General features: G+C 32.7%; 1 protein-coding gene across 4 annotated transcripts in view; it reads right to left on the bottom strand.

Annotated features, from left to right (window-relative positions):
- Window positions 1-27,637, bottom strand: part of rsh (Rap GTPase activating protein radish) — a 178,394-nt gene that overhangs the window by 109,186 nt on the left and 41,571 nt on the right. The window lies entirely within an intron of this gene.

Genomic DNA, 27,637 nt, shown 5'->3' with positions numbered 1-27,637 from the left:
AAATTTCCAATTTCCCAATTTCCTAATTTCCAAATTCTCAAGTTCCCTAGATTCCCAAGTCTCCAAATTCCCTAGATCCCAACTTTGCCAAGTCCCCGAATTCCCTAGATCCCAACTTCCAAAGTCCCCAAGTTCCAGGGATCCCAACTTTCCCAAGTCCCCAAATTCCTTAGATCCCAACTTTCTCAAGTCCCCATATTCCCTAGATCCCAACTTTCCCAAGTCCCCAAATTCCCTAGATCCCAACTTTGCCATGTCCCCAAAATCCCTAGATCCCAACTTTGCCAAGTCCCCAAATCCCCACATCTCCAAATCCCTATCTCCATATTTCACAATTCCCCGATTCCAAAACAAGAAAATAAAGAAAACCCACGCCAAAGAATAAACACAAAGCGAAAATCGACATAGACCCTCCAATCATCCTATGGTCCTTAACCCAAGATAAGAAGACAAAGAATAACCAAAGCACGAAGAACCAGAATAGCCCAGTGAAAAACGACAAAGAACAAGCAGAAAAGGGTGATTCAGAAAACGAAGAAAGAAAGAGAAGAAGTAGAGTAAAGCAAGTGGAAAACGATAGAGAGCGAGCAAGGTTAGAGGAGGAAGAGGTGGTAGAGGGGTGGTCCAGGGATGATCCCGGCTGTGTCTATTTATATGGGCCAGGGCGCAGCTACCTGTTGGCTGTGTGTACAGTGGGGTGCACGTTACCCCTACACATTGGAGCACTCGCGAGCTGGCTGGGCACGCAACAGGGCATGCCTGTACCGTGAGATACCTGGCATATATATACGCGTGCACACGTAGACGTGCCAAAGCGGATCGACGGTGGATAAAGCTGGAACTGGGTCACCGGCTCCATGAAACTGGGTCAGCTACCACGATAACGCGATGCTTCGGCCAGACAGCTTGTTCTCATGGTGTGTCTGGTCGGCTGAAAATTCGCCATGCGCAAGCTTACGCCCCCGTGGATCGCCCACTCGCCAGTATTTCGCGTTTAATGGACGAGATTGAGAGAACAGGATGCTGATGGTAATAACGAAGTTATGGAATTCGGTTTAGAATCGGGCAATCTCGTAATGCTTCGATTATAGGGAATCGAGGTATTTTTATCTTGTTTTGGGGAGGATTTGGGTTATGGTTATTTTTAGGTTGGTAGGTTCCTAGGTTAGGGTAATGGATCTTTAGGTCTGAATTAAAATACGTTTATGGAGCTCTATTGTAGGTTTCAGTGGTGGTGAATATGTCATTAAAGCTTTGAATGTGTCTCATTTTGAAGTATGGAGTGATCGTATGTACGAACTATACTCATATGTCCCTAGGTCTAGAGCTCTACGTGGAACCCTAAGTCCCTGAATCTGTACAAGCCCGAATTCTTGCGTTCTTAATTTTCTAGGTCCTGGATCCTCACATTCTCAAATCTCTATGTCTCCAAATTTCAAGAATCCTAGATCTCTAGATCCCCATATTCCTACATCCTCAATTGTCCTACGTCCCTAAATCTCTAGATCTTGCAATTTCTACATCATCAAATATCATATGTTCCTAGATCCTTAAATTCTTACACCCCCGAAATCTACATCCTTAAATATCCTACGTCCTTAGATCTCTGTGTTCTTCATTTTCTACATCCCTAAATATCCTACGTCCCTGGATCTCTATATTTTCAATTTTCTCTACATACATAAATCCATAAATTTTCTCATCTCTAAATGTCATGTGTCTCTACATCGCTAGACCTTTACATCCCCTAGATTTCTATATCCCTATAATTATATTCTCAAATCTATAAATAGGTTATGATCACTTTCAATCCTAAAATAGTTATTTACACTAATTTTATTGATAGAAAATTAAATAAAAAATTACCTTATTTTATAGTACCAATAACTAGTTATTTTTTCAGTCTAATATCAAATGACAGTAAAAATTATTTGTGACCTCAGTCACAGTGAAAGTCAATATGTCCTTGCTTCCGAAAGAGAAATTGTTACTGTTCGGGACAGAATTTTCAGCAATACGGTGCGCATCGAAAAAATCGTGCATATTTAATGGGTCGATGGCGCTCCATGGCGTCTATTTCGAGAATAATTCTCCACCGATGAGAATAAGCGTGAAGGACGCGTCATGGCCTTCCATCGCTCTAATAAAACGTAACCAGAACGTTTTTGCTTCAGGTATTTTGCTCGCACGGATCATTGACGTTTTACGAATATCCAACATGTACAGGAACAGTCAATGATTACTGAATGTTTTAAAAAAAGAAATAATTGTATCATATATATGGTTGTTTACATTAGTCGAGCACAATTAAATAGTGAAGTTGATACTTTCAGATTATGATGTAGGTATTTATGATGTAGGTCAGACAAATTTATAATTGCAATTGTATTAGGAATGTATATAATTTATTTTTTAGTATTTTTTATTAATCCTGTGGTGCATATTGAGTTAATATTATGAACATTTGAATGTTTCTTTATTTTGTATTTTTTTGGTGAATAATTGACAATCTTAATAAAGTACAACATTTTTTAAATAACTTATTGGAAACTTAAATATAATTCAATTACTATGTATTATATTACTATAATTCAATTGCTGTATTTAATTACTTTTACTGCATTAGTCAATGTAAAAATTATTTGCTTCTAAATGAATAATTTATTGTATTTGAAGAAGTAGGAGGTTGATGATTTAAAACCATAAGGGGAGGTTCTACAAACGTACTTAAAAAATTGAAGCAGTAGATGAAGCTATAATTGAATTACCACGAGTCTGATTACTTTTCCCTTTCTACTGTGACACTCAACAAAGTAAACTTATCTCCATAAGTGTCTAAAAATGTCAAACACCGAAATTCCATTACAACAAAAGTCCATTACAAATATCTTACAAACTCGATGACTCGATAAATTAAAAAATAATCCAATTATCAGAAGCCCTACAAATTCTATTCTAACCTAGCCTAACCTAACCTAACCATAAGAATAATTAATCCCTTCCTACTTAAATCTAAATTAATTCTAATATTTCAACAATTAGTGCATGGTTAAAAATCGAAAAAACAAATCCATAAAAGACCTAACCTAACCTAACCTAACCGTAACAATAATGAATCCCTTCCTTCTCAAATCTAAATTAATTCCTAATATTTCAAAAAATAGCGTTAAAAATCGAAAGAACAAATCCATAAAAGACCTTGAAAATCAATGTCAAAAATTCGTGTATTCGCAATAAAATTTTTGTTGTTGCTTTCGCAAAGTATACAGCAACGGTGTACCACAAATCTGTGATCACCCTGTGTATCTATTTTTATCCCTGTATAGCTATATTGCTCGTATAAAACACACTCGCAACAAAACACCGGCGGCAAACGCGTATCGATTTTGCAACGAACGCAACAAGCTCTCGAAGCTGCAGCTTCTCTCGATCCCAGCAATGAATTTTATTTGACGTCACTTCGTTGTTTATTCGATAAAACGCTGTCGACTATTCATGAATATTCGATGTTTCGAGCACCGGCCTCTAAACATGCTCTATTAGTTGCCGGGATCCCCGTCAAAGTCGATTAAACCTAATTGCAAACGCAATCGTTTATTAAATTGTTTATTAGCGATGGCTAATTTGCCGAAATAGATTGGACTTCGCAGAGTTTTGGGTTGAGGAAGTTTTGAGGTTGGAGAAGTTTTAAGGTTATGTCGAAAACGATTTGAGGTTATGTCGTCAGATTTTTATAAAAACTTTAGGTTTTCAAGGCTTTGCAAGTTTTATATTCTTACTGAGTTTCTATATTTGCTATTTTCTCAAATAAATTACTGAATCTGTGTGTTTCGAATATTTTATATTTTCAAAATTGTTATGGTTCTGTGTTCTTAGATTGCTACATGTCAAGTTGCTTACATTTCTGAAATTCTGTAACCTCAAACTGTGATATTTCGAAATTTCAGTATTTCACAATGTAGTATGTCTCTAGATTCATATGTGATTCATATGGTTACACACATCCTTAGATCCCTACCTTCAAAAATACCTACATCCCTAGATCTCTATGTGTCTAGGTCGGTACGTTCATGGATACCTACGTTAGTAGATCTCTACATATCTAGGTCTCTACGTTCATAGATACCTACACCTAGATCTCTGCATCAATGGATCTCTATGTCCCTAGATCCACACGTTCTTAGATAGTTACGTCCTTAGATCTCTGCATCAGTGGATCTCTATGTCCCTAGATCCACACGTTCTTAGCTAGCTAAGTCCCTAGAACTCTACATCCCCACATCTCTATGTACCTAGTAGTCCTACGTCCTTAGATCTCTGCATCCTTAAATTCTGACGTCCCCAAACCTTCAGATCAGTAGATTTTTACATCCCCAAATCTCTACATTCCTGAATCCTTACATTCCTCAGTCCCTACATCTCCAAATCCCTACATTCCTAAATTCCTACGTTCCACAATCCCTACATTCCCAAACTCCTACATTCTTAAATCTGTACATCGCTCCCTATGCTCCCTCTACGTTCTGTACGTTCTTCCATATTCCCTCTATGTTCCTCCCTATGTTCCATCCCCCTACGTTCCTTAAATGCTCTAAGCTTCTTTATTTCAATCCCGAAATGTCTACAAATCTCCAAGTCCCTTCCCCAAATCCTTGCATTTTCAAATCTCTGCAATATTAACAATGTCCTCTACAATTTTAATTTAAGAATTCGCAATATTCCTCGGCATTTACAAATTACAATATTCTTCAGCGTTTACAAATTACAATATTCTTCAGCGTTTACAAATTACAATATTCTTCAGCGTTTACAAATTACAATATTCTTCACCGTCTTCAATATTATTCTACACCCTTGAAATCACCCTTAGATCTGTACATCAAAAATTCCCTACACACCTACGTCTTACATATCTTTCCCCACAACCCCATTTTCCCATTTCCCGAATATAAACACATCTTTCACATCTCACTGTTGAATTTTCGCGACGATGATTAAATTTTCTTGCAGACGTTTGAGAGCCTCAGACGTAAGACCTGAAATTGCATAAAAATCGATATACGTCGAAAACTTTTATCCGTACCTCCTCTATTCCTAATTCGATAACTACGATCATACATTATCGGATCCGATGCTATTCTTTTTCTACCTGTACGATGCGCGGAAGAAAAGGGATATCTCATCGTGAATGATCGTTCCTCCTTGAGGAGGGTTGAACGATTGGAATCGAGGGACAGCGAGAAATTATTCACAGATTAATCCCCGAAGTGCTCCTAAGGACAGACAGTGTAAAAAGTGCCGCGAACAATTCGCTGATAGCGTTATCGGCCATTAATCTTGATTTCCCAGGGACGATAATCGTAAACAGAAGCGGACGCCCTTTTCTTGCGTGATCACCGTCATTCGTGGGATACCACGTTAACTTGTATCCAATTTGCATGTCTTTCATGTAAATGCACAATTTTGTTTTATTATTATGAGTGTCTTTTGCATAACTGAAATTTGTATGAATTTTATCGGTCTTTTTTATCGAGGTAATAGCGTCGATTTCGTTCGATGACATCAAAGTTACTCTTTAATTTTTTCAATTAATGGGAGTAGTTTGAGGGGACATTTTCTTAAAGTGTCTTGTTCTTTACAGTTCGCGTAGGGTTGAATGAATGTGGATCTTTTTTAAATGGATCTTTTAAAAAAAGATCTTTTTTAAAGATCTTCTTTAAAAATCCTAATTTATTGAAGCCTTTGTTGAAGTCAAGTTTTGATAAAATTAAGGCAATTTGAGGATTGGAGTATAGTATAGAAATTTGAAAATTGAGATTCAGAGATTCAACTCTTTAGAAAGTTTAGAAATTTAAAAATTAAAAAATTGAACATTGAAAACTTGGATATTTGAGAACTTGGAAATTTGGAAACTTCGAAACCTGAATACTTGAATACTTGAAAAATTGAAAAATTGAAAAATTGAAAAATTGAAAAATTGAAAAATTGAAAACTTGAAAACCTGAAAACCTGAAAACTTGAAAATCTGAAAACATGAAAACTTGAAAACTCAAAAACTTGAAAACTCGAAAACTTGAAAAATTGAAAACTTGAAAACATGAAAACTTGAAAACCTGAAAACTTGAAAACTTGAAAACTTGAAAACTTGAAAACTTGAAAACTTGAAAACTTGAAAACTTGAAAACTTGAAAACTTGAAAACTTGAAAACTTGAAAACTTAAAAACTTAAAAACTTAAAAACTTGAAATCTTGAAAAATTGAAAACCTAAAGACTTCAAAACTTGCAAACTGAAAAATTTGAAAACTTGAGAACTACAAAAATTGAAGAATAGTCTAATAGAAAAAATTACTACGTTTACATGCATACACCCCTATGTTGTTCGGAATTGCACGTGTCTCGCCACAATTCCAGGATCTAAGATTTCTGACCTCACGTCGCGCGACACGCGTCGAAAAACGGAGAATTTCATACGAGACAGATGATTTCCGGTGTCTCGTGGAGGAAAGCAATTTATACATTCAGCATCGAGGGACATGTTTCCCGACCCATTTCCGAATTCCGAGCGTTCCCAATGGGGTCAAGTGCCACCATGGAGAATGTAATCGTCGAAACGTGGAGCGAAGCCACTTCGATGGAGCGACGTCAGTATTTTGCGTTCGACGTCTACCGTCCAGTTTATTTTTTACAAATTTCCTGATACATATTGCACGCGTTAGTCTTTTCCTGTTTTCTGTCGTTTCTCTTATTACATTTCTGTTTCCCTTTCAACGACTGTTTATGGGTCACTTGATAAGAATAATGCTTCGTACATGAATCATCAGACAGAAAGTACTATAATAAAATCTGTTCACGTACGAGGTAATGAAGTAATGAAAGTTTATTAAAAATGTATTTTTTGACGTAAATTTTTTAACAAATATTTTGAAGAACTTTCAAATTTAATTTTCTTTAACACTGCTTTGTAACAAATTTTTTTTTTATATATTTATCTCGCTATTTTATTTAAACGGAAATAATTTTATTTCCTGATCGTTTAATAACATAAAAGACTGCATATGTTACGTCAATTTTCAAAATTAAAAATTATTTTTTTAACAAAAGTTACGTAAATGACTGTACAAAATATGTTGTCAATTATCAAAGATTATGTTCACATTTTTACCAAAAAATATGTGAACGTTTGCACGTATATGATCGGTTTACAAAAGCGAAATATGCTGGACAGAATTCGATTTTCAAGTGAATTGCTTTTGACGGAGTTTCATTTTCGAAAATGTCAGTTATAGAGGAGGTTAAAAGGTTACCAGTAACTTTCTGTCCTCAACGATGACACTTATTGTCTCTGCACAGTTTTTCATCCCTTTTCCCCCACCACTTTCTATTTGGTTCAATGAAGTTGCTTACACAATAGCCGCATTGTGTAGGCTCTGCCAACTCTACAGCCGTCTCTCTCGTTCTCCTTCCCGTGTATTATATCTCCGTCGTTCTTTCTCTCGTTTGTTCGCCGTTCGTCGACGAGTAGTTCGAAACCAGCCATCGTCAGACGTAAATACAATATCGGACGATGTTTTCAACGAATCCGACAGTCCGAGTATCGAGCTGACACGAGCGTGAAGTTCGCGAGCTTCTACGTATCGCGGAAAATATTAAAACGTGTCTCGTAGTCGTGCGATTCCAGACAATTTGGGGTCGTTCGAAATTTCGGTGTGTTATTGAGGTTACGGTTTTAATATCTATCGTTCGTGAGTGGTTCGAATGTTCAATATTAAAATTGTATGGAATTTTTTGTATGTCCGAAATTGAAGTTATATCAAACTTCACGAATGTTCAAAATGAAAATTGCGTCAAATTTTATGAATGTTCAAAATTGAAGTTATATCAAATTTTACGAATGTTCAATATCAAACTTGCATCGAATTTTTTGAATGTCCAAAATTGTAATTGGATCGAACTTTACAAATGTTCAAAATTAAAATTGCATCAAATTTTATGATTTTTCAAAATTGAAATTATGTCACGTTTTCTGAATGTTCAAAATGAAAATTGCGTCAAATTTTATGAATGTTCAAAATTGAAGTTATATCAAATTTTACGAATGTTCAATATCAAACTTGCATCGAATTTTTTGAATGTTCAAAATTGTAATTGGATCGAACTTTACAAATGTTCAAAATTAAAATTGCATCAAATTTTATGATTTTTCAAAATTGAAATTATGTCACGTTTTCTGAATGTTCAAAATTAAAATTGCATCAAATTTTATGAATATACGAAATTGAAATTGTGTCACATTTTCTGAATGTTCAAAATTAAAATTGCATCAAATTTGATGAATATTTAAAATTGAAATTAGATCGTACTGCATGAATTTTCAAAATGATAATAGCATCAAATTTTGAAGATTTAAAAATTTCATATAAAAATTTGATGATTTAGAAATTCGAAAATATTAAAATATGAAAATGTGAAGATATGAAGGTGTAAAATTTTGAAAATATGGAAATATGAAAATGTGAAAATATGAGAATATAAAAATTTGATAATATGAAGGTATTACACTATGAAAATATAATAATCTGAAAATATAAAAATATAAAAATATGAAAGTATATAAAAGTACAAAAATACAAAAATATAAAAATACCAAAATACAAAAATACAAAAGTACAAAAATACAAAAATACAAAAATACAAAAATATCAAAATACAAAAATATAAAAATTCCAAAATATAAAAATATGAAAATACAAAAGTACAAAAATACAAAAATACAAAAATACAAAATTTTAAATAAAGACACCGTAACCCAAAGTGACTGAACACACCCAACCATCCATAAATTACGTCAAAATATTCCACGAAACAAATTGCACTTAAAATTTTGAGATACCACAAGAGAAGCGTGTTCGTTCCGAGCCGTCAAAGTGACGTCGCGGCCAATTCGATACGTCGATTAGAACGCAAATTCATTTCCGCGATACGTTATCGAAAACCGATATTTCCGTCTCTTTATGCGACTACCGTGAATTCTTTACAGATGCGATCGACAAGTAAGCTTACACTCCCTTACCTAAGGGTAAAAACTTTCTGGGCTAACTATGATACACGGTGGAAAAATAAGAAGCTTCTTTACTAAACTCAAACTTTAGAAACTTCGAATATGTCTTCTATATTTTGTACAGAGATAAATTCGACAAAAAGTTCTGCACCTCGTTTATGATTTTTTGTAAACGAATGCATTTTATATTTTATTCAAATGAATATATTTTTTGTGTTGTTGAAATGAATGCTTTTTTGTGTTGTTAAAATGAATGCATTTTATATTTTATTCAAATGAATATATTTTTTGTGTTGTTGAAATGAATGCTTTTTTTGTGTTGTTAAAATGAATGCATTTTTTTATGTTGTTAAAAATGAATGAATTTTATGCATTGTTAAAAATGAATGAATTTTATGCATTATTAAAATGAATGATTTTTATGAATTATTAAAACAAATGAATTTCATAAATTATTAAAACAAATATATTTTATATTTTTTTTTTTAATGAGTGCGTTTTATACATTCTTAAAATGAATGTATTTTATATATTATTAAAATGAACGATTTTTATGCATTATTAAAACGAATGAATTTCATAAATTATTAAAACAAATATATTTTATATTTTTTTTTTCAATGAGTGCGTTTTATACATTCTTAAAATGAATGTATTTTATACATTCCTAAAATGAATTGATCTTATATATTGTTAAAATGAATGCATTTTTAAGCATTATTAAAATAAATGAATTTTATAAATTATTAAAACAAATATATTTTATATATTTTTTTAAATGCATACATTTTATATATTTTTTTAAATAAATGAATTTTATACATTACTGAAGCAAATGAACTTTACACATTATAAAACCGAATGTATTTCAATACACATCTCCAAACTTAAAAGCACGAAACGAAAATTAAATTATACCCAGACAAATAATTGCAAAATCCTTTTTACGATGTAACAACATATCGATTTTTATTTTTAATAAAAGGTCCTTCAACACAAAATGCATTTATGACAAATGAAAAGCAATGTTATCGCGTTCTGCAATTTGCAAACATCAACATTGTACAAAACAAACAGTCTGCAATTTTAACATCAATTTAAAAAAAAATATAGTAATAGCGTCAATACATTAAAAATCAGTAGAACGTAATTTTCCGGTAATTCACGAATGATTCTAATTTAATCGCTTTCACGATTGTGATTGAATCGTGCGAATGTTAATCAAAGGACTGAAACATTAACAAACGTTTAAACAGCGAGCAAACATACTTTGAAGCAGCGTGTGGAGTGAAAAAACAGTGGACTTTAACGGATACCTTTATCACGCGAGTTTAAATCCGGCAAAAATGATTTCGCGAAACGCGACACAGTCGTTTCTCTACCTTGCACAGAGGAAACGTTCCTCATTAGCCACTTTTTAACCGCGAAATCCAGGAACAGAGAGTAACATCGCACGATTTCATTCCGCGGAGATCAAAGGAGTCGGAACAGTTCGCGGTAGAACTCTGGGCTTACTGTCGCGTACGTAATCTTGTGGCTGATAGCCGCGATCTAACGAATTCGATGGAATATCGACTTTTATCGTGAAAAAATTGCTTTTGTACGGTCGCCTGTTCCGTGCGGTAACAAGATTTTCCGTTTCGCTGAATACGATTGGATACCGTTCAAAGAGCAGAGGTTTTATTAAACGTGGGCTGATCTAATATTTGTGGAGGTATGTTGCGTGTGGGATGTATTAAATGCTGAGACATGTATCGTTGCGGGTAAGGCAATTGAAATTTAATTGCACGTTCTTTTACCTTTGAGCGCCAGGTTCGTGCGGGCGTGGAGAACTGGTGTTTTGAGAGTTTACGTTTGTACTTTTGGTTTTGAAGTTTTAAGGAGGACAATTTGGAAAGTTTGGAAAAATTGGGAAAATTGGGAAAATTGGGAAAATGGAAAAAATGCGAAAAATTGGAAAAATTGGGAAATGAAAAATGGGAAATGGGAAAAGAAAAATTGGAAAGTGGGTAAATAGAAAAATAAGAAGATTGAAAAATGGGAAAATAGCAAATTAGGTAATTGGGAAATTGTGATATTGCAAAATTGGCAAAATATGAAATTGGGAAATTGGGAAAATAGGAAAATGAAAAATAGCAAATTAGGAAATTGAGAAAATGGGAATTTGGGAATTGGGAAAATTGGGAAATTGGGACCTTGGGAAATTGGAACCTTGGGAAATTGGAACCTTGGGGAATTGGAACCTTGGGAAATTGGAAACTTGAGAAATTGGAACCTTGGGAAATTGGGACCTTGGGAAATTGGAACCTTAGGAAATTGGAACCTTGGGAAATTTGAACCTTGGGGAATTGGAACCTTGGGAAATTGGAAACTTGAGAAATTGGAATCTTGGGAAATTGGGACCTTGGGAAGTTGGAACCTTAGGAAATTGGGACCTTAGGAAATTGGAACTTTGGGGAAATGTAACCTTGGGAAATTGGGACCTTGAGAAATTCGAATCTTGGGAAATTGGAAGATTGGAAAATTAGAAAATTAGAAAATTAGAAAATTGGAAAATTGATAAATGGTGAAATTGGAAAATTAGAAAATTAGAAATCCCAAAAATCCAAATATCTAAATCCTTGCAATCTCCATATTTCCACAATTTCATTCACCCACAATATAAATTACTAAATACTTCCATCTCCCAAAGAAAAGATACTTAATCTCGCAATTGACATTTAGAATCCTGAAAAACGTCACGAACCGTCGCCATCGTTCTTTGTCACGTTTTGCAATTAGTCCCTTTGCAATCGGAGACCTCGCTTTGGATATTTGGCGAAGAACGGATCTCGCGTGTTTTATCGAATAAATTCATCTGATTCAATTAATCAGAGAGAACACGAGACGCTTTCAAGAACGTTGATACCATATCTCGGAAACGGGATATCCTCGATAGCTGTTCGATTAAACTCGAGCCTGCGATCATCGTTTCCGGTACGATACAATTTTCAAACGTCTCTTCATCTCAAAGGATAAAACTTGTCCTCTTTGAACGGCCCGATCGCGATATTTTCCGCTCGTCCAATTTTGTTAATAACAGAAAGAATATCTTGATAAAGTTCCTCCATTCTCGTGGAACGAGGTGAGAAGAAAGGATTCTGCGAAATTATTTCGATACTCTTCGCGCAAGCCGAGTGAACCGTTCTACTTAATTTATGGCTAGTCGATGTGTCTCGTTTAATTAAATTTTTAAGCGAACGAGGTAATTCTATGCTAACAAAGGGCGGAATTGCTTCGCTTCGTTGATCTTGTCTTAACAATCACTTCGGGGGTTAGTGAGAGAACATTTATGTGTAAAATGTTGAGACCTGGGTTCATTTTGTAACGTTTTTGATATTGACAGATTCGTGTTATTTATATTTGTTTTATACGCAAATATTTACGTGTGTATTATTTACTAGAGATATTTTTTTTCCATTTTGTTGGAGTATTACTTTTCATTTTTAATTTATAAATGGAGTGCATTTTTAACATACATAATACTTCCTAGATATATAATATATATATTGTTACTGAAATTTAATTTTAATATTTAGTATTAAATTTTGTTAGTCAGATTTATTATTAAAATTTAGTCATCTTGTATTGACTGAAAGTTCAATGATTTGAAATGAATCATTCTTTGCGATTCAAATTTCGCGCTACGCGTCGTGCTACAAAATGGCGGTGTCAATCAAAATGGCCGCCATTATATCGCGACTCTGTTTCGCAAAAGAAATCTTCATTAGTCCTAAACATACTGCAACATGTTAATCCTCTAATAACTCAAATTTGATCCACAGAAAATGTCCCCAATAATTTTTCTTATTAAATTGTTTTTTAAATTGTGTATCTAAAGTTTTTATTCGAAACGGAACACCGTATGTATCCTGTTTATCCTTGGCTGATAATAAAATCGTTCAACCAACGAAGAATATCTTCCTTTATCCCTTCTTCTCAAAGTGACGTCCACTTCCGGTGGAGGATCATTTCACCATCACGTTCAGTCGATATAACCTTGTGTACAGAGTCCTCGAGCGTCGAAGAACATCCTGGACCAAGTTTTCTCTCTCAACAGGTGGTAGTTGTGTCGTCAGAAAAGTAGACACCACTAAAATTCTCTAGAGAACCAGTCTGTTATGCTCGTTAGTATTTTATCACCAATGACTGGTTTCGTTAACGCAGGGATAATTGATCGATCATGAATGTTACATAATCTGATGCTAACGTAAACTGAATTTATAATGACAGATTTTAATTATTAATCCTTTATTGGACGATGGCTCTCGTGCTGTAGACTCTGGGTATGTTAATTTTATGTGGAAACAAAATGGCTGGAATTTTCATTGGATGTTGGAGAAATTAGGAAGTTAAACATTTAAGAATTTAGTAGTTTGAAGTTATGCGAATTTAGAAATTTGTAAATTTGGGAATTTTATGAAGTTGTTTGCTGCTTGTAAAAAATATAAGATACCAAATTAATAAATATTTAACAAATATTTTTCTGTTTAAATTCCGTCAGTAAGTAAAATTTAGATAAACAAGAAACTATCACTATATAAATATCAAACTTATCTGTATAAAAATTTATAAATTTATTTTGCAGTTCTTTCGCTAAAAAAATTTATAACATAACAAAATAAAAAATACGAAATATTACGTCTGCTAAAATGAATCTCCGGAATGTTGCGAAACGAATAAGAGAATAATAAGAAAGATGAAATAATCAGTTGGTTAACGATCTGTGATATCGAAGGCACATTCCCCGTTCGCTAAATGGAATTTTAATCTTCGTTCTCGTTTTTATCGATTGCAATAATTTTCTAGAGAGCTGTTCAATCATTCACGGTGCCATTAAAACGAGTCGCAGGAAGAAAGAACGATACAGTGAACACGATTTTAGCGATTTTGATAGATCTAATTAATTTGCCTTTTTGGTTCGACTTCGTGCCGACTAATAAAGACAAATAAAGCCACAAATTTACTCAAAGCTACGGATTTACATAACCGGCGGAGATTTGCTTGGAGTTGAAAGGTTTAATCTGCATCAAGATGAAGCGTTTAATTATCGTTGGACAGAATGATCGACCTCGTTACGCTTCTGAATGGAAACGTCTTTGATACTGGCTGTTAGACAATAATGATTTCGAAATACACTCAATTATATTTGAAAATATTCCTTTGATGATGTAGCTTGCAGACAAACGGATTAGTCTTTCGTTTGTGTCGTTTATAATTCCGATGCATCTGCCTTTTATTTCTTTTTAATTGGTCTGACGATTTCAAGGTGATTTTAGATGATTCAGCTTGGATCTTTGCAACTTTTTTTTCTTATTTCGACATTCTTATATTTTAAAATTTCTAAATCATATATTAAAGATCAACTACTGATATCCCTAATTTCCCTCTATTTTAAAAAATCCCAAAAATTCCCTAAAACCCACAAATTCTTTGAATTCACAAGATTTCCCTGATTCTCAAATTTCCAAAACCTCTGAAATTCTCCCAATTTTCCAAATTCTCCAAATTCATAAAAATTCCAGAAATTTCCTAAATCCCCCAAATTTCTAAAAGTTCTCAAAATTCCCCCAATTTCTTAAATTCTCTAAATCTCCCAAATTCTCCAAATCTAAAAAATTCCCCAAATCCTTCAAATTTCCCAAATTTAGCAAATTCTCCAAACCCTTCAAATTTCCCAAATTTCCTGAATTCTCCAAACCCTTCAAATTTCCAAAATTTCCAAAATTCCTCAAATCTCAAAAAATTTCCCGAACTCCCCAAATCCCCCATGTCCCAAAAATTCCCTAAATACCTTAAATTCCACAAATTTACCAAATTCCCCAAATCCCTTAAATCCCTCAAATTTTACAAATTCACCAAATTCCTCAAATCTCCCTAATTTCCCAAGTCTCAAAAATTTCCCAAATTTCCCAAACCCCAAAATTTCTCGAATTCCCCAAATTCTCCAAATCTCCAAAATTTCCCGAATCCCCCAAATTCCCTAAGTTTCCCAAATCCCAAAATTTCCCGAATTCCCCAAATTCCCTAAATTCCCAAATCTCTAAAATTTCCCGAATTTCCCAAATTCCTCAACTTCTCCACGTCCCAAAAATTCCCTAGATCCCTTAAATTCTATAATTTTGCAAAATTCCCCAAATCCCTCAAATAGCAAAAATTCCCTCAATTTCCTAAATTACTAAAATTTCACAAATTTACCAAATTTCCCGAATCCTGAATATTTCTCGAATTCCCCAAAATCTCAAATTTGTCAAAAATTTGTAACCCCATAACTCAACCCCAAACTACTAACACCAGTAACTTTATAATCATTGGCACTTTATCTAGGGAATATGCACGATTTGTCTCGCTTTCCTGCAATTAATTGCCCGATCATACAAAAGTAGAAGATACGGAGTCACAAATGAACACATTAGTTAACTCGGTTAACTAAAGGAAGGTGATTCCCGGTCGTGTCATAAACTGCTGGTTACTTTATGGCATTCACTTATATTCGGTCGAAAAGTTTCATTTCGAACAATCGGTTTTACGCTGACAGCGGTTAGTTCACCGTGGAAATTCGTCGAATCGATTTAGTCTCTAAACTTTGTTGCGGCCTGTGCTATATAACAAGTAACTGTTACCGAAACACAATGGGCCGCCATTATCGGAACTTTCATTATTCGCCGCAGTATTATGCCGTGTTCGACGCATCTTCTATTTCGCCGTATTCCATTTCCCTTTGAAACTGTCCGCTATAAGGTCCGCGTTTGTTTACGTACACATCGCGGCCACGGTTTAACGTAACACATTAATGTATGGTAATCGGTACGTGTTCGTGTATTTATTAATTACTGCCGGTATTATGTAAATGGAGTGCACGATTATGTAAATGAAAATGATGAAAAATTGCACGCGTTAAGTAACGGTATTATTACCGGCTGAATTTAATGAACTTGCTGAATAAATTACGTGTTCGTCTGTTTTCTTTCTGGTTCGTATTTTTTAAAAAATTTTACCTGTACTTTTAATTTCATTGTTACTTTACTAAATTTTTAATTAAATATTAAATATAATTTTTCATTGGTTAATTAATATTTTTAATTAAATATTAAGTATAATATTTTAAGTATAATGTTTAATTGGGTAATTAATATGTTCAATGAAAATATGAATTATAATATTTAAGTAGGTTATTAGTATATTTAACTAAATATTAATTATAATATTTTATAATCAATATTATATTGATTTTAATTATATAAAAATTTAATATTATTCATTAAATATTGATTATAATATTTAATTAGATAATTAGAAAGTACAATAAAATTTTTAACTGTAAAATATTAAAATTTCTGAGAGGAGTATTTTTATTTAACTTAAATGTAACCTAAGCTCAGTTAAAAATAACCAGGAATATTTTTCAGTTTTTCAAATAATGTGAAGTGTCTACTGGCGAATTTAATGCTGCTTCTTTGTTTGTTTTCGAGAGATTTATAGGTGGAGGTTCTTTTGGACCATTGAATTCGAAGAATAGATTAAAATGAAAAGAAACGGTGAGTTACAAGAGAATTTCTTGGGATAAATACGTAAGAGGAAGCAGGAACAGAAAAGAAACTTATAAGCTTCTTGCGATCTGTCGCAGTTGTTTATTTGCAAAGAATTTTACGATCAACAGGGAAACTGCTAAGAAAGATTCAGAGCTTTCTTCTTTACAACAAATCACTGTCTACTGTCGTGAATTTTAATGATTTAAATGTTCAAAACATTGCTGATGTTTTTATCTTTTTCTTAGTGTATCGGGTTAACTTCGTTTGTTCAGTAATTTATAAATTCAGAAATAGATGTCTGTTTCTAGACAGTTTCTGTAGGCAGGATCGTCATTACAGTTTGTGGAGCCCGGGATACTCGAATATTTGAACATTTGCAAACAAGGTTCTAAAATTTTAAATTTGCAAATACGGAAATTTAAAAATTTGGGAGTACTGAGAGATGAAAATATGGAAATGGTAAAATATGGAATGAAAATATAAAAATATGCGAGTGCAAAACACTGAAAACATAAAAACATAAAATTATAAATGCAGAAAAGTATAAATATACAAAAAGTAAAAATGTGAAAATATAAAAACATGAGAATGCAAAGGTAAAAATATAAAAATAAAAAATGTGAAGGCATAAAATAAAAAAAATTCCATTAAAATGCTGACAATTTCAGACAGCGAATTACACCATGAAATAAAGCAATTCCATTAAAAGAAAAATCATGAACCAATCTGTTCGAAAAAAAATCCACTTCCATCGGCCGATGTCCAATCGCGAGAATATTACTCGATTATATTAAATAACCATCAGCGATATTAAAAATTTCCGTTGAAAACGTTTCCCCCGGAAAAAGTATCGAAAACAGAGATAAAATTGCGTTGTACATCCGATATCAAAGAACCTATGCTCGTAAATAAACTACACCATAAAATTGAACACATTTGCATCGATTTCCAATCGGGCCTTTTCATACTTCCCGAGAACATAAAATAAAAATACGATTTCACCGAAAAAAGAAGTATCCTGGCCACTTAGGAATTAAACAAATCACTTCGACCTATTTCCGTCTCTGTTACTCTATCGACTTTTTCGAATCCGTTATAACCTTCGACGCTATTTCTATGGAGTCAAAAGCTGCACGTTTTAGTCGTGCCCTTTCATACACGACGCTTCATGTATCGCACACGTGGCCCATAAAACCAATCATCCTAACAGAGACCGCAACACGATTTTTTTATTACGAGGAGAATCGATTTTCCAGGGTGACGAAAAAATCAGATTTATCGTCGATATCGTTCTTTTTTCGAGAGGAAGAATTATGGGTAATGGATGGACTGATCGGCCATTTTGTTTGAGGACACTTGTTTGGAGGTTAATATCGCTTTTATCAAATTTGTGCAGTGAGAGGTTAATATTGCATTATAATTATAAATTGCAGTATGAAGTTTTTAATACGAGATATTTCGAAGTGTAATTATTTGAATTTAGATTATGAAAAATACTGTAAGATATACCTATAAGAATACACTGGTGTAAGAGTACGTCAATTTTGGCGGTAAATTTAAATTAAAAGTGGTTCGTCATATCGACGTTATTACAGCACATGTTTATTACCTGAAAAACCCTTTGTTGCAAATACAATGCCAATAGCGTGTAGTATTGCAGTGGAAAATAATTGAGAAAAGGGAAAAGAGAAATAACAAAAGAATAAATGTAATGATACAAAAGAAAGATACAAAGGAAAAAAAGAACAAAGCGACCTACAGAATGTATGACGTAACGTATAAAACACAATTAACTCGAATTACATTTCGTATCGCAATGAGAATCAAAAAGAACGTAAATTTCAAAAATACGCAAAAACCCACCCGCAATAATGTACCAACAAAAGTTTAGTCTTTATGTACTAACAAAAGCAAGAGTAATATAAATACTATTGATATAAATGTTATTAAATACGAAAGATTATTTATGAAAGGCTTTAATGTTATTTTTGGTCAAAGTCGGGAATAGCAAACGGGACAAAAAAGTAGAGAAGTGTACGAGCAGCCGGTTATTCAATTTCAACATGGCTTCTCATCTTTTCGATACTTTGACCGTCGGTAATTAACGACACCGTGGGAGATCGTTAAGTGAATTACGTGCGGAAATGCGATTTACCGACGACGATATCGGGTTCTGAACTGAAATTAACGATCGGCCAACGAGCACCGGGGGATTCGTGACTGAGATGAAACTGACTATTGGAAAAAATCGCAGATCGATATTTTATCTCTCGTGTGTTTACATAATCGTGTGTTAATTAATTACTGTCCTTCGACTTGGTAAACATGATCATTATTAACATAATAGGGGGTTAAGTCTTAAGAGCCAACTCTTTTTTTATTAATAATTTTTAACTAAATGTTATATTAATTATTACAGAATTGTTGTATATTAATAATATAACTATTAGTATTTATTATTATACTCCACTATATTAATGGTTCAAATTATCTAAAATTGTAGTTGTATTAAATAAATCAAAATGTCCTCCCTAACCTAACCTAACCTAAAATATAATTTAAACGATGTAATTTTCATGTGTTTATATTTTACAAATTAAAAGAAGTGCTCTTAAATGGAAACCTCATGTTATATGTTTACTCGTAAATATTTAACCTAACCTAACCTAAAATATAATTTAAACGATTTCATGTGTTTATATTTTGAAAATTAAAAGAGAGAAGTGCTCTTACAATTAAATGAGAACCTGCATGTTTACTCGTAAATATTTAACCTACTTTTTAATTATATCTCCCACTAAAATACACTCTAAACTTGAAGAATATTTTCTTGATGAAAAATGTCAGACGTATTTATAATGTTGAATTTTTATTCTCGTTACAAGAGTGTAATCTTTTTTATGGAGAAAAAAATGAATTTTTCAAGCGATAAAACTTACATAGTCGACAGGATAAGGACGATAAGAAAATGATAGTCTCTTAGAAGCAACACGATGTTATAAAGCAAGGGTTTAAAACAGATTTCACTTGGCGGGAGAGAAAATCGATGAACCGATGTCTCCCGGAAGGAGATGCAATCGTGTCGGAAGGAGATCCAGAAAATTACCATACGCATTCAAGGTCTCCAATCACGGAAGATAATCATTCCGGATGGAAAAAGTTCCTTCCTCGGTAATCCGCGAAATTGCTCGATCGGAATCCCGCCAAATCCTATTGCAAAAGTATGCAAAAGGATGACGCCAAAACATTTTCCAATAATTTGCAAATATTCCAGTGTCGCGGTGTTATTATAAACTTTACTGTTTGGTGTGCGATTTCTATTAAAAATAATTTTGTAGAAGAAAGTTTTACTGCTTTTAAATTTATAACAATTTGTATGTGATTTTAGGTTGAATTGAACATCTACTTAAAAATCCACATACGTATATATGTGTATGTATCCACATATGAGTGCCTACATACATGTACCTATATACTTATAGGTATCTACATACCTATGTATGTGTATCTACATACGGTACCTACATACGTGTATCCACATACGTGTACCTATATACTTATAGGTATCTACATACCTATGTATGTGTGTGTACATAGGGTACCTACATATGTGTATCCACATATGTGTACCTACATACGTGTATCCACACACGTGTACCTATATACCTAAAGGTATCTACATACCTATGTATGTGTATCTAAATAGGACACCTACATATGTGTATCCACATATGTGTACCTACATACGTGTATCCACATACGTGTACCTATACATATACATGTACTTATAGGTATCTACATACCTACATATGTGTATCTACATACGGTACCGACATACATGTATCCACATACGTGTATCTACACACATGTATACCTCCACACGTCTTAAAGCATATAACCTCTTAAAGAGTTTCGAGTTTTCAAGATGAACACCAGAAAGTACAAATTAAATGTCTAACATCACTGACAATGTATTCCCACAAATTGCTTGTTTGTCACTGATTAGCTCGATACCAAGCATCTATTCGTGTCACGATTCAGCAACTCTTTCAGCAATAGGATGGCCCGATTGTATTCGAAACGAGAAGCGTATTTTTATGGAATCTACCCAACCCTCGAAGGGATTGCGATCGAAATAAGCAAAGAACCCATTGTCTCGAAAGAACAATGGAGGACAAATGTAAACCACGCTACGACTGTTACTTGCGATTTAATATTTCCGAGAGATCATAATGAAAAATTTAATTTTGTACATCTAGTTAGATGCAAGTATTATACGTTCTGAATTAGAATCTTTCGATAATGAAATCGAATTGTAATCATTTAATATCTTTGTAATCTTAGAATTATTTTTAAGGAATGTACTGAGGGAGTTGTGTGACATGTGATATAATACATATCACACATATTATGTGATTGATTACATTATGTATCGTATGTTAATTAAATTGTTTATGACGTATTCAGTGAATTGTGTATGTAATATTAAGAAAATTATGTATGAGATATTAAGAAAATTATGTGTGTGATACATATTAAGTGAATTATGTATGTAATATTAAGTGAATTACATATGTGATATTAAGCAAATTATGTATGTCATATTAAGTAAATTATGTACAAGATATTAATTGAATGTCGTATGACATTAATTAAATTCTATATGATACATTAATTAAATTATGTACAACACACTAAGTCATGTATCACACATCAAATGTAACACACGTTACATACGAAACATTTAGCAACGCCAAATGTATTTTTAGCAATAATTAAGAAGAGAGATCACTTCTCTAAAAATTAGTACAGCGATTTATAGAGCATTTCCGAGATCGAGTAAATATGAAACTGAAGTTTTATAAACCTCGTGTAGATTCAATTTCTGCACACAAACTGAATGGATACAAATCACGCACTTGTTGATTGCGGCCATTACAATACACAGGAAAGAGATCACAACAGTTTGAAAAAGGGGGTTCCGTTAATTCGTGACACGATAATTGTCAATAAACTGCGGTAAATAAGTGACAGAATAAAAAGATTCCCCCTGGTATCGATTCAGTGTGTTTTTTCGTTGTTTTTTTATCGAATACCCTATCACCTGCGATTAAACGCGAGGTCTCTCCGGAGACCCCGTCGATCGTAATCCTCTTGAAAGGGACAAATAAATTCGCTATCGTTACACATACACGACACACACACATAGTGGCGTTTGTGCTTATAGTCGTTTGTCGTGATTCACATTTATATATAAAAAGAAGGGGTCAGGGGTCGTTTGTGCTGTCAGGCTGACGCGTCTCGCGTGTATGGTAACACCTTTGCCAGAAATTAATTCTCTATGCATGGATGTGTACACTTTGGGACTCGACTCGAGAAATCTCTGCTTTATAGCGACATTCGTGCACGTAAATGCATCATTTAGTCCAATTTCCAAGGAAGATTTTCGACGTTAAAATTCACTGTGCCAGAGTTTGTAAAATTCACGTTTCCCGCGAGTAGAAAAATTTTTCTAATTTTTCAGCAATTACTGACATTTTTTCAGAATTTTAAATATACCAGATTATTGAAACTATTTGCAAAATAATTTTATTCCAGGAAAATTTTTGTACTTTGTCAATTTTAAAAAGAATTTTATGAATACCAAAAATCATCAAAGCAATTTTCTGAAAATTACGTTTGTCGAAAAGAATTTTAGAACTTTAATTAATTGAGTAATTAAATACAAAGTAGTTATCAAAGGAAGGTGTACATTTTGCAGAAAGAGCAATTTTATTAAAAAAATGTTTGCTGAATTATGAAATAATTGCAATATAGAAAAATATTTGAAAAGTAAGATAAATGAGCAACGTATTACGTTAATGTCCACGTGTTTACATATTCAATTTCATAACCATCGATTTTACCTGGAGTTGCGAAAACAGTGAATCACGCTTTATCGTTTTAAAACAATGTCGCATCATTAAAATCCACGTTCACAACTTTTAACAAGGTTACACTGTGCAAACAACGGATTATACAGTACCTAAATGACAGTGATGAAAATTTTACTGTTAAAAATTCTTTAGTTATTTTACTGATATTAACCCCTTATTCAGATCTTTCACTTTTAATTACAAACTTATTTATATAAAATATTTTAATATATTACGAGCTACATTTTGACACATTTTGTTAAACATACAAAGGTGAAGACTGACAGTAAAAAGAGAGAAGAGTAATCACTTCAAAATTTCCAGGCACCATCATTGTATCACTGCGCACCTAACCTCACTTTCGTCAAAGCACGGAACGAAAGGGTACACTCGGCACAACTGATAAAAATGGTCCATTGTCGAGATGATCAGAAATCAGGCGCAGAGAGTTGTCGAGTCGAGTCATGAAGGAGAAATCTCGTGGAAGACCCGTGTACACGAACGATACGTTTGCTTTGTATCAAAGCAAAACCGTGGATCCAAAGCGACACACCGTCGTCTATAATCTCGTTCTGCTAACCAAGTTTCCCCGGATCGTTTGAAACTGGTCCAGGACTGTTGGTAAAACCATGTTTCACGATTCTTGTCGGCTCTGCAGGGGTGCAAAGAGGGTTGAACTACCGAGTTAATTTGTCGCGGCTGGTTTATTCTGCGCCCGTCGAAAAATTCATTCGCGAATTAAACTCGGTGGCGAAAAAACGCGTTTTTCAGGGAAAAAATATCTTTGTAGGGATGCTTTCGATGGAAATTGATCGAGAGAGGCAATGGTTGACACGGGAGATAAAAATTTAATCGTCGGTGTTATTATTATAATATCGGTTATCGGGTATTTATAAAAAGCGTTCTACTGTGGCAGACTGCTCGAAATCGTTAGAGAATATCTTCAACTATCGACGAATCGATGGATACTTCAATCATTTTGTTCGTTAGGTTTTTTAGTAACTCAGGTCTTTTAGTAATCACCTAATTTCGTTACAAAGTTTGTATATATATTTGTTAATATTTTGAACATCAGTGAATTGCAATATTTTTTATTAATTATTGAAAATATTTTTTAAAATACTGTAATTTGTAACTTCGTAAACTTTGTACTTTTTCAAAATATTGCAAATTGATGATCTTATTTAATTTTGTTTCATATAAATTTTTCAAATATTCATTTATTATTATTCTTTGTAAATATTCATTATTAAAAAGCAGTTGAGCAAACAGTATTGAAAATATTTTTTAAAATACTGTAATTTGTACCTTCATAAGATTTGTACTTTTTTAAAATATTGTAAATTGATACTATTATTTAATTTTGTTTCATATAATTTTTTCAAATATTGATTTATTATTCATCTTTGTAAATGTTCATTATTAAAAAGCAGTTGAGCAAACATTATTGAAAATATTTTTTAAAATATAATTTGTATCTTCATAAACTTTGTACCTTTTTAAAATATTGCAAATTGATACTATTATTTAATTTTGTTTCATATAATTTTTTCAAATATTGATTTATTATTCATCTTTGTAAATGTTCATTATTAAAAAGCAGTTGAGCAAACATTATTGAAAATATTTTTTAAAATATCATAATTTGTATCTTCATAAAATTTGTACTTTTTTAAAATATTGCAAGTTGATGATCTTATTTAATTTTGCTTCATATAATTTTTTTAAAATGATATTGATTTATTATTATTCTTTGTAAATATTCATTATTAAAAAGCAGTTGAGCAAACATTATTGAAAATATTTTTTAAAATATAATTTGTATCTTCATAAACTTTGTACCTTTTTAAAATATTGCAAGTTGATAATATTATTTAACTTTGCTTCATATAATTTTTTTAAAATGATATTGATTTATTATTATTCTTTGTAAATATTCATTATTAAAACGCAGTTGAGCAAACATTATTGATAATATTTTTTAAAATATAATTTGTATCTTCATAAACTTTGTACCTTTTTAAAATATTGCAAGTTGATAATATTATTTAACTTTGCTTCAGATAATTTTTTTAAAATGATATTGATATATTATTATTCTTTGTGAATGTTCACTGTAAAAAGCAGTTGATGAAGGAGTTAGAGAGCAATTATAGTTTAATTATCGCGGAGGAAGTCGCAAAGTGAGTTTAAAACAAATTTTAGTTCAGTTTTCCAGGCAATGAGAGATCGTTCGCGAAACGGTAAATATGTTCGGTCCAATCAAGATGTTGAAAGTATCTCATCGAGAGCAGCCCTTGAAAAAGACAAACCAGAGCCGACAGGAAGAAGATTAATCTTCATTCGATGCTTTTCGCTTATCCACAAGATCTTTTCTCGTTGCTTCCACGAGATCTTCCAGGAACACTCAAAAAATACGTACGACGAAATAAAGAACCGCTTCGCTGAATCTACCCTTAAATCCTGCTACTCTCTCGTCGGTTCAAACCTTTGGCTTCATATTTCGATTCTTTGAAAGGAAAACCAATTAAATCGTCTCTTTGAATTAAATGGATGATTTCAGAAGGTGATATATTTCAAGGGGTCATGTTGTTCATAATTATATTTTACAGTTTCTTTGTTAGATATATTTTTTATTTTATATACAATTTTCTTTTCGAATGAAATTTTTATTTTATGGCAAGTTTCTCTTTTATAGAAAATTGATAATATTTGATGAAGGATTAGAGATTTAGAAGAGAATGTAAGTAGACTGGTGTTCCAAGATTCTAAAATTCCAAAATCCCAAATCCTAAAATTCCAAAATTCCAAATCCCAAAATTTCCAAGTTCCAAGCTTCCAAATCTCAAAATTCTAAATTCCAAAATTTCTTAACTCCAAGCTTCCAAATTTCAAAATTCCAAATTCCAAAATTTCAAAATTCCAAGCTTCCAAATCTCAAAATTTCCAAATTCCAAGCTTCGAAATCTCAAAATTCCAAATTCCAAGCTTCCAAATCTCAAAATTCCAAATCTCAAAATTTCCAAATTCCAAGCTCCCAAATCTCAAAATTTCCAAATTCCAAGCTTCGAAATCTCAAAATTTCCAAATTCCAAGCTTCGAAATCTCAAAATTCCAAATTCCAAAATTTCCAAATTCCAAGCTTCGAAATCTCAAAATTCCAAATTCCAAAATTTCCAAATTCCAAGCTTCGAAATCTCAAAATTCCAAATTCCAAGCTTCCAAATCTCAAAATTTCCAAATTCCAAGCTCCCAAATCTCAAACTTTCCAAATTCCAAGCTACCAAATCTCAAAATTCCAAATTCCAAAATTCCAAATGTCAAAATTTCCAAATTCCAAGCTTCCAAATCTCAAATTTCCAAATTCCAAGCTTCCAAATCTCAAATTTCCAAATTCCAAGCTTCGAAATCTCAAAATTCCAAATTCCAAGCTTCCAAATCTCAAAATTTCCAAATTCCAAGCTCCCAAATCTCAAACTTTCCAAATTCCAAGCTACCAAATCTCAAAATTCCAAATTCCAAGCTTCCAAATCTCAAATTTCCAAATTCCAAGCTTCCAAATCTCAAATTTCCAAATTCCAAGCTTCCAAATCTCAAAATCCCAAATTCTCAAATTCTCAAATTCCCAAAATTCCAAAATCCCAAAAACCCAAATTCCCTAAATTCCAATATCCCAAACTTCAAAACACTACCCCCAATTACATCTTCAAACGGCAATATAACGAGTATAAACTACTTAAACCCACAAATTCACTGTCAACCCAATACAAACACCCACAATCACAACAAACTCCCTAATTATCAATCATAAAAAGCCTGCTGCTATAAATAAATGATAAAATTTCAAACAACTACAATAACCTTGCTATACTAAAAACTGGGTCATCGTTACTAACCTGCATAAATGAATCTTTAATGCGACCAATATTTAACAGCAACGTTAGCTTTAAATTTTAAGGTTAATTACAAACCTACTGGCCATTTGCATAGGAATAAATTTCACTACTTTTGGTCACTAGGATTACTCTTCATTTCGAAGGAAAAAGCCGTCGTTAATAACATAATTAAACTTCCCGCCAGTAATATCTGAGAAAAAAGTTTCCTTCAAATTGCAGTCAAGCAAATTACTGGATTTATAAATAAATTTTAACGCTTTTATTTGCTGGACCTTTCATTAAAACAGGGGATGTGCAGAGTAGAGATTGATTAATTCTAACTGACATTTAATTGACATTTTGCATATCACTTTCAGAAATAGCGTTTTATTCGTAGAAAATTTTGTTTGCAGAATCGATTTTGACGACTTCCTTGAACCGGAAAACGACATCCAAAATACAAGTCAGTTATTCTTACGTCTCTCGTGTTTCACCCACCCCTGCATTCGAAGTTGACCTTACATTTTTGCAACCCCGATCACTTTCCTTCCAATATGTTCTACCTGTGTGAAGCAATAAAAGAAATTTTTCATGAAACTTTTGTGAAAGAGTCTCGCAACTCGTTCAACCCTTGTTAACTTTTAATTAACATTCAAAATTAATCTCACATTTTCAACCCCTTGTAAGCTGAAATTTTCAAAGATATTTCAGTGGAGGGAAGATGAAGAGATTCGGAATGCAACAAAACTTTGTTAACACTTAATTAATATTCGAAACCCACCTCGCATTTTTACCCCTTCTGAGGTCAGTTTTTATTGTATATAAAAAATACAAGTTTTAAGGAAGTACAAGTTTTGATGACTTTAAATATAGGAAAATGTACAAATGCTATTTACTGTTTTAGTGTAGGAACATTTTAAATTTAACATTCACAACCCCTTTTACAAGGTCTTAAATAAAATTAAGAAATTCGTAGAAAATAATAGGAGATGAAAAAAAGAAGCAATTGTACAATTAGTCTTCATTAATTCTTTATAAACATGTCAATGTAAATTTACAAAAAAAAAGATGTTAAATAAACAAAAAGGTGTAGACGCAAACACAGCAAATCCTCTATAATCGCTCGTCATACGAAACTGACCTCACAAATGCACACCCCCTTTGCACCATCACTTTCCTCTCAGATCAACTGACATAAAAAACAAAATTTTATGACG

The sequence above is a fragment of the Megachile rotundata genome, chromosome 2, assembly GCF_050947335.1.
Source record: "Megachile rotundata isolate GNS110a chromosome 2, iyMegRotu1, whole genome shotgun sequence".
NCBI classification, from domain to species: Eukaryota; Metazoa; Arthropoda; class Insecta; order Hymenoptera; family Megachilidae; genus Megachile; species Megachile rotundata.
The sequence above is the reverse complement of the archived record's forward strand: the minus strand, read 5'-3'. Positions and strand labels throughout refer to the sequence as shown.